Here is a 9,707-nt window from a genome sequence, read left to right on the forward strand (position 1 = left end):
AATAGGGATGGGCCTTTAATTGCATAGCCGTGGCTGTCATCTTGACCCTTTTTACCTCCCCCACATGCAGATGCCCTGAAGGAAGGTTAGAGGCTGCATGGCCTTGAAGAAAAGTAAGAGACTCTCCTTGAAATCAGGAGAAGGGATAAAAGTCCTCTCTGGAAAATGAAGCTCTGGAGAAGGTAAATATATGTAAAAGTGTTCCCTAAGAGTTGAAACACAGTTAGATTTCCTTGATTCTCCCAGCTGGAAATTGCACCAGCCTTTCACTCCAACCAAGACCTTCTCCTTCACCAAAGTTCTTAAAAACTCCACATCGCAGACACCCCTATTTCCCACTGTGACTCCCCAGGAGTCATCTGCCTTCCTCCTTGTTTCTTCTTGGGAGGGAAAAGCAGCAAAATCTCATGGATCTTGAAAGGTCTCTCCAAGTCTCATACATTTCAGTTCAGCTGGATCTGGCTCCAAAGTGGTATTTTCTACAAGGGTAAGAAAAGAAGATGGTAAGTCCAACAGCTGGGATGAAAGAGCCCAGATTTAGAGATTTAGGTGTTGCTTCTCAAAACAGCAACTAGCAGCAAAATTAAGCAGGATCAGATCTGTTAGTGCTTGGATAGGAGACCACCAGGAAATCTCAGGGTTGTAGACTAGATTGGAAAGTCAACAACACAGCCTGGAGGAAAGCAATGGCAAAGCATTTCCACACCATTGCCAAGAAAACAATTTGGACGTATCTTATAGTAACTAGGAGCTGAGCTCAACTTAAGGCACATATACTTTATCTCAGCTTTTGCTCTCTAGTCTAGCTCACACTCCCTATCTTCGCTCTTAGCTTTCTGGCACTCCCAGCCTTTTTCCAACCAAGGGCACCCACAAATGCTCCAGGGCTGCCACAAGGTAGTTTTTCAGAAGATTCTTGCTTTCTATTTTAATATAATAGGGCTTCCCTCTCCCAGAGCAAACCTCAACATCTTGTGAGATTTGTAATCCAAGTGGTCAGACCAGTTAGCTGGGCCTTCTCTATATGTAGCCCTCAATGACCCGTACAGTGAAAAGTCATAAAATATTATTTTAAGAGAACACCAACAGAATAAACCTGGACTATACATAACCCCAAACTCAGCAGTTATGCCTTGATTCCTTTTGTATTTCTTTCCCTCCTGGGAATCCTTCTTTAAAGACTTTATTTTCCACCAAAACTGAATTCAGGTTTTTCCTCGCTCTCCATTGACAGCTAATAGTCTTTCCACCAACTCCCTTTCAACAAATCCTTCCCCTTATTCTTTTTCTTGGGAAGAAAAGAGCATTTTAAACCTTTAGGGGCAGTCAGCCCCTTCATTTATTTAAAAAACAGGTAATGCCACTTTCTAAAAGCCCTCGTGCTGAAACAGCCTCAGCTGCCTACAAGGGATACTGGCACAACCACCTTCTTGCCCACTTGATATCCACAAATCCCAGATATTTACCATTTTGTTTCTTCAGCTGATACCTAGATTCCAGAGTTTCTTGGAAAGGAGGAAGAAAAAAAATGTATTTATTAGATTCATATTCTAGACCAGTGTTGTCCAAACTTGGCCACTTTAAGATGGCTGGCTGGGGAATTCTGGGAGTTGAAGTCCACTCATCTTAAAGTGGCCAAGTTTGGACAACACTGTTCTAGACCAAAAGGCAATATGCACTGCCTCTTTTTTTTTTATTTTTTGCCATGAAACTATCCTTTACAATAGGTTGGGCAGAGAGAGAAAGCAAGCAAAAAAGAGACGTTGACCCAAAATCATTCAGGACCTTCTATGGCTGAGGATGAACTAGAACCTGGAACTCCTTGCTCCGAGTCCAACATCTTGACTACTACCTCACACTGGCCACATCAATGTGGTGGTAAAAGGAAACCACCCCCCTCCACACATATGATCTGCATTCACTACCAACTTTATGAGATGCGCCCCCCCCCCACACACACACACACACACACACACACGTGAACTGCTTAAAGTGCCCTTGTAATGAAACATTCACATAAAGCTGAATTGACCCTGAGGGTCCACTGAACCAGACAGGAACCAGTGGTCCAGTAAATACCTCGTTTGTATTTACTGACCTTATTTCAAACATGCTGACCCAGTGGGGAGTGATACATAAATAAGGTGGTCACCCAGATGGGTTTATCAAAAATATTCCAGGGTCATGCTGTAATTTTCACTGTGTGCCTTTTTGTCTTGTCTTCGAAATGGAGCAGGCCAACGGTATATAAGCTGCAGTTTTGCTTTTGATCAGGCCTGCTCATCAAGCCTCCAACGCTCTGTTGGGAGCCCAGTATATACTAGAGCTGTTTGTGTGCTTAATACACTTATGTTGCATCTTCAAAGTGATTTGGTTGTTTTAAGTGAGGCAGGTTTGGGCCAATAGGTAGACATTTTTCCCCCACAATGCCATTTTTTCTTATTTTAAAGTGAAGGGCCAAGGAGAAACAGAGATGGGTCTTCAGCATGTTCTCATATGGAAAAAGATGTCTACTGTTAGAATAACCTTTTTCTCTATATGAAGTCTATCCAACTGTTCAAAAACTACAGATGAAAGTAAGGACAGAAGAAAGCATTGCCAATGTCATCCATTAACAAGCAACCAAATGATTTCAGATAGAAAACTCTCCCACACAGTAAATCCATACTCAAATTATCCTGGGGGCTAAATCTACCACTGCTATAGTTTATCAAAACAGACTCCTATCCATTTAGTTCCTCTCTTCTCTGGGCAGTGTCTCTCCTGCTTGTTGAATAATCCTTGTAATTTTCAGAAATGCTATCAGGCTGGCATATTTTCTCCTTCCCCAACAAGCACAAGGTCCCCTCCATCAAAGGGGCAAAAGAATAAATAAATTACCCAGAATGGTATGCAATGCGGTCTACATGGGGCTACCCTTAAAGAGAACCCAGAAGCTACAGCTGCACGGACAATCTTGGGTGCCCCAAGAACAGCACGTGTAACACCTTTACTGCGGGAGCTGCATTGGGTCCCAGTCTACTTCTGGGTCCAATTCAAGGTGTTGGTTATTACCTTTAAAGCCCTACATAGCATGGGTCCTGGTTACCTGAGGGACCGACTCACCCCCATCACATCAACCAGCCAGGCAGAGAGGGGATGTTGCAGACCCTCTCAGCAAGAGAATGTCGGCTTGCAGGGCCCAGGAGGAGAACCTTCTCTGCCGTTGCCCCCGCCCTCTGGAATATTATCCCCCCAGAGGTGCAGCGGGCCCCTACCCTCCTGGCTTTCTGGAAAGGTCTAAAGATCTGGCTCTGCCAGCTTGCATGGGGTGACGACAATCTTACCCAATCCTGGGAGTAGCTGGCACCTTGATGATGCTCCCCAAGTGACTGCCAGTTTTAACCTCTATCCTTGGATTTATTTATCTTCTATTTATTTAGGATTATTGTATACTGTCATTTTAATTGATTTTAACCACTTTATAAACCACCCAGAGTCATTTTAACAAGATGGACAGTGACAAATTTGATAGGGTAAATAAATAAATGCAGCCAGTGGGAGAGGCTCCAGGCTCCCCCTCCTTCCCACAGGAGATCTCATCCTAAAACAAGACTGGACTCTTTTGTGACCGATCTTAATGATGCAAGTGGGCAATAGCCTACGGAGTGCCTTTCTGAAATAAACTCATAAACTCCATTTTTGTGCACTACGATTGACTTTCCAAGTGGCACTCAACTTTTCCCATTTATCCAGGCCTGCCAAGCAGCTGTGGCATTGACTTAGAACATGCCAAGGCCCATTACCTTCCCATTGCTTCACAGCACCCGGTAGAAAAGCACTGAAGTCCTGCAGCCCCCAGATTTCATGTTTAATCTCTGGTGGAAAGGCCACTGGCCTCTCAAATTTCTTCTTCTTCTTACACCTGCAGAGAAACAGACAGTAGTCAATTGTCCTTGCAGCCCACAATTCCCAGATGCGTTCTTAAAAAGTGAGAAGTAAACTAAAGTTAGACCTCGAGGACAGAACTCATTTTAATATGCCTGATCCAGAGATTTCTCCACACAGAGAGAGATGAATGGTGTTTCTTCTTATTCCCCTGATGCATAGAAGAAATGAAGCAGGAAAAGAAGCCACAGCTGGAAAAATCATAGTGGTTTCAAGCATTATTATTCCCAAATCCAGATCTTGTGATCCTAAGTTTGGGTGGATTTTCATAGGTACATATGGCCTTTTGTGAGAAATGTGGCGTGTTACAAGACCTGATAATCGAGCCCCACTTATTTCCTAGATGTGATAAAGATAACAAAAGCTGTAAGAGTCAGATGAGAACCAAAAATCAGTAACAGGATGCAGGAACCAGAAAAAAGGGACTACAAATCACAGGAAGCCAAATGCCACCCCAATTTTCAATATCCATCCACAGCCATATGCAAAAATGGATCCAAATGAGACAAAAAAGATACAAGTATCCAACCAACTTGTAACTATGATACTGCTGATTCGACTTTGCAAAAGTTAAAAGTAGCATTTAAGTATGGAAGAACGTATCTGAGTACAATTATTCATTTAATTGTTAAGACTTAATGCACTAATATTCAGTCTACAAGTTTAATTATTTTTTTATGCCTCAAAAGAATATGCACCAAGGCGCCTACCGAACTCTGATTCACACTTTTCTTTGAAAAGAAAAGATCAATTGTTTCAACCAAACCATTTATTTCCACATCATTCTCACTGCAGTGCCCAAGGCAAGCAGATCGATTGCCATTGCACATAATCCCATTTAGGTGAATTGGTATATTAAAACAATGTCAATTTTTTTTTTTTGTATATCAGAAGACCAGGCAGCTCTCAATACCTATTTTATCTATCTATACACACACAAATATAAATATAAATAAAATACTAGCCTGACCATTTCAAGGCAAGATCCACTTACCATTCCAAAATGCTTTGGACACCCTAAGAGAAAGAAAAGGGAATACACACTCAGTACTTGTCTGCCAAAAGTCCTTCTAAAGAAGAGCTGGAAACTTACAGCCTTCCAAACGTTGCTGTGGCTAGAGTGACCAGCATCTCTTACCACTGAGCATACAACTAGGGCTGCTGGGAACTGTAGTTCAGCAATATAGAAGAGTCCAGATTCCCCATCTAGGTTCTAAAGGCACCCTTTAAAGTTTGGACAGCAATATACTGAAGCTTGTCACATAAAGACTGGGAAAACTTGGTGGCCATACTGGGGAAGCCTATCTTTAAAGGGCAATATTCAAACTTTAAAAAGTAAAATAAAAAGTTCTTGGAAAAAATAGCTCAAGATATTCTGCAAATTGGGTTATACTGGACTGAGAACTACAGAAAGAACTGACTGATCCTGTCCTGTACCTGCAGACTAACATGGTAAATCCCATTGAACCCCAAGTATTCAGGTGAGTAAGAAAGCAATATGAAGGAAAAAATGTTCCATTGATGGTGAGTCGGTTTTTATACATATACCCAAACAATTTGATGTTGAACCACCTTTTTTAACTCATTCTGCGGATTAAATGTAGAACTAAGAATGATTCCTAGTGTAGAATAAACGGTTACATCATGCTTTCTCAATTTTTAGCACATTCCCTAGGTATGCAATTGATTGCGTAGGGCTGCATATAGTCTTCTCTTTTGGACATGCCTCTTATCAATACTTCTTGGAAGAATGAATCAAGCCATTGGTCCATCTAGTTTATTACCATTTAGACACTGAGAGCAACTGTCCAGATGTTTAACCTTTGCTGAAGATACCAACAATTGGACTTAGGTCCACTGCTTAAAGAGCAAGATTCTATCAGACAGCTCTGACACCCAGAGCAAGGGAGGTGTGCTAAACATGGTGCCTGGAGATACCATGTGTCTGTAGATGCCTTCACTGGTGTTTGCCAGGCTTCCTGCTTCATATCCTGCCTTTCTGCTCAAGGAACACTCATGCACTCATCTCCCTTAGGCTACCATTTTGTAAAAATGCCCACAAGAAGTTCTCAAAATTTCTGGTGTCCTTACCGAGATGAATGAATGAATGAATACCCAAAAATCCCAATACCCAAAATTCTTCTCTTTTTAAGCAGTGTCCTTTACTGTTGACATATTCCAGCATGACAGCCACTTCCCCAAGCCCAGTAACAAGAGCAACAGCATTTACCTTGCATCTCTTTCACTCCCTAATCAGGGAGCAAAACAGCATGAAAGATGAATCCCAGCCTTTCCCCCCTGAAAAAGAGCTCCCACCACTACTGACCCAAATTTCTTACCTGCAGGAATTCCAACACTGGCTGGTCATGTTTCTCAACCAAATCCTGGATAATGTCCTCAAGAGTAAAGAGTTCCTTGGAGATTACGGCCCTCTGTTCATCCATTTTCAACATGATCTCTGTCTTCACCTCTTCAACCTTAGTAAGCCAAAAGCTGCATTGTTGTACCACAAGCTGACGCAGAGGATCAAACCCAGCCATCACTTTGTTTCTCTGCTTCTACCAGTTGCTGCAGTAAAGAGGTAGGATGGGGGGGGGGGAGCATATTAATTCTTAAGAAGAATCACAGATGGTGCTTCCAGAAGAAGAACAATAATCACTGCCTGGGTTCATATAACATTCTAACCACTCAATCCAGTTTGATAACATTCTGCTCCTGTATTCACCTAACATGCTGTGTCCAGAAATATCACCTATATTACGGTTTAACTTGATGGTCTGGTTCACCCAACACACTGAAGAATCAAAAACTACTTACCTTTAAGATGGGTAAACTAAGCTAAAATAAGGGTAACCGTACAAGGAACTATTCGCTTGGAAACCCTCTGCCTCTAGGACTAAAGATGAGATGCAAGCAGAAAATCCTTGATTCTTACCTTTAACCATTAGACCTGGGTTCAGTCATTTGTGGTTCTTCCATTAACATTAGCCAGCAGAAGTAATACTGAGGGATATTTTTGCTTTCCTAACAATTATAAAAAGAATATTGTAGAGTCTTTGGTGCTCTCCGAGTTTGGCTGTTTGCTTGCAGACATTTCATTACTCGGCTAGGTAACTTCATCTGGCACTGAAGATGTTACCTAGTCAGTTAATGAAACGTCTGCAAGCAAACAACCAAGCTCAGAGAGCACCAAGGACTTCACAGTTCAACCCTGAGCTGCAGATATTCTCTTCTGCTGGAAAAAGGATATCATGATCATTCATTTCTCAGGAAGAGCAACACCTACAATCAGGACTTGACATTGCTTTTCTGTATCTGAGAGAAGCTCCATAATCACTTCTTTCTCCTTCCTTAGATTCTCAATACAGCTTAAAAATTGATCCTGAAAGAAAAATAAACAAATGGAATCAAATACAAGAAACAGCTCACAAATAGAATGCTGGTTGATGAGTTTTAAGCAATATGGACCCTTCTCCCAAATGCTGTCTTTGACTCCTATTCCACATCCAAATTCTATAATCAAGCTCCTGAAGATTCTCAGGAGAGGTTCTGCCTCTCCTGTCCCATCACCTCTATGAATGATATTATTATGAAACCAACATATATTTTTCACCCCATGCGAGCTCCCCACCTTGTACTCTTCAGCAGCTTCTGCCACAGAGACAACATTGTGAGCCTGGTGCTCCTGGGATCTATCACACAGTAAGCAAATGGGAATGAGATCATCTTTGCAGAAAGAGAATGTTGCCGCTTCATGTCCCGTACAGGTTTTGCTTATTCTTGCCATCTGCTTTGTCTGATCACTCAGCTGCCTGATTAACCAGACCACTCTGGCCAGTTGCCCATTTGGCTTGAAATTCAACCGAGGAACTGCTGCTCTGCACCGAGGGCAAGTGGTCTGGCCAGAAATTTGACCCCAGCACTTCACAATGCAGGCATGGCAGAAGTTGTGCCCACAGTCCAGAGTCACTGGCTCTATGAGATACTCCAAACATATGAAGCAAGTTACTTCTGCCTGCAGCTTCTTCCCAATGTTCCCAGCAGCCATGCTATCCGAAATCACAGTGAGCAATGTTGAGTGTTAGGTTCTTGTTCCCACGAGCGCCTAGACAGGGTTTAGCAAGCACAGCTGCTGCAGTTCCACCACAAAGTAAGCGCCTGTCTGGATGAGGGAAAAGAAGAGAGAAAACAGCAATGGGGCAGGAGGGAGGAATTTCTATCTCCAAAGCCCTCCCTCCAAAATGCCCTAAGTTGTTGCAAGAGAGGATGAAATGTAAGGGGGTGAGGAAGGAATATGTCTTAGCTCCCTACACTGCTAGTATCAGAATCAAACAGAAAAACCTGTGCCATCTAGAATGTAAAGATATGCCTTCAAAATGTGGTGTAAAGATTAAGTGTCAGACCGACATAAGGAGACCAAGGTTCTGGTCCCCCCTCACTTCACTGGGTGATTTGGTCTCCCTCAGTCCAACCTACCTCAAGGGGTTGTTGTTGTGGAGAATAATGAGAGGAGAGAGCATCCTCTAGGCTGCACTGAGGTTCTGAATGAAAAGTAGGATAAAAATCAAATAAACATGCTGTCAGGCAACAGTAAGAAGCCCACGCGGACCAGGGATAATGAGCACTCTAGTAAAAAAACCTCTGGAGCATACAAAGTTGAGGAAGGATGCTGGAGCATAATCCAGTTTTGCATAAAAGGTTATACACAGACTTACTGGTATCCACAGACGCCGTCCCACTCAAGACTTATCCCAAAGAAGCAACACCGAGGGGCACACAAGCAATTGCCAGGGAACTCTTTTAAAAAGCTAGAGGCCGCGTTTAAGCAGCTCAAGGAGGATGGAAGAGAGGCTCCTCCACGCCTTGACAAGGCCACGGAACTGCAGCTCCCGAACGGCCACGCTCACCTGCTTCCGTCCTCTTCGCTCCCATCAGTCTGCTACGGACCTCCGAGAGCCCGCCGGCCAGCGTTTTGCCCTCTTTTCTTCCAATAGGAGGAGAGCCCCGCCCCCTCCCCGGTTTCTTTTTTCTCTCCGTAATTGTAATTGGTCGGGATAGGTGGCAGCACGTCCAATGGCATCTTCACTTTCCTTTCGTTCGACAATTATGATTGGCCGGGAACGCCTAGACCGGCGTTCCGTGGAATCCTTAGCTTTCCTTCTCGTTTCGTTTCGGAGAATCCCGAAACTGTCCGAATAGCCGCGGCTTCAGCGGTAAAGGGAAGTCGCCGGCTGGCACCCCTTGGCGGGCAGACCCCAATTTCTGAGTGCCGGAAGAAATTAAGGGAGTTCTTCCAGGTGTGAGCGCTGCCGGTCGAAAGATACTGAGTAGCTTTTGAGAATGCTCGCAAGCAAGAGGCTTCTTCCGCTACCGATCCGAAGGCGCTGCACGAACGCTCTCTTTTCCTTAAAACAAGTCCTTCCAAGTCAGAGGGAAACATGAGAGGGCTTCGCATTGACGTCGCACAATAAATTTGTCCGTAAATTAGACAAGTCTTGTCCAGACGTTACCTTTGTCTCCCCGCAGCGCCCATGCCCTAGAGCGGGTTGTTTTTGTTGCTGGAAGTCTTCCGTGGCATAATCGTCCGGATTTAATCAAAATCATTTAGAGTTGTATTTTGAGTAGTTATACTGTATGTTGCCTTTGTATGAGTTCTCCCAGAGACGAAGCAGTGTTAAAAAATTAAGAAATGAAACAGAGGTAAAAGGAACATTTCCATCCGATCAAATGTAATTGACCAACATGTGTCAAAGGCACAGAAGTGCTTCGCAATTGTCTTC

At 43.4% G+C, this 9,707-nt stretch overlaps 1 pseudogene; it reads right to left on the reverse strand.

The window, feature by feature from the left end:
• Positions 1-405: 405 nt before the first annotated feature.
• Positions 406-8,088, reverse strand: LOC148214100 (E3 ubiquitin-protein ligase TRIM7-like; annotated as a pseudogene).
• Between the last annotated feature and the right edge of the window lie 1,619 nt (positions 8,089-9,707).

Source organism: Python bivittatus, unplaced genomic scaffold, assembly GCF_059951505.1.
Source record: "Python bivittatus isolate LINGU-HERP-01145 unplaced genomic scaffold, Pbiv_v1 ctg000750_np1212, whole genome shotgun sequence".
Taxonomy (NCBI): Eukaryota; Metazoa; Chordata; class Lepidosauria; order Squamata; family Pythonidae; genus Python; species Python bivittatus.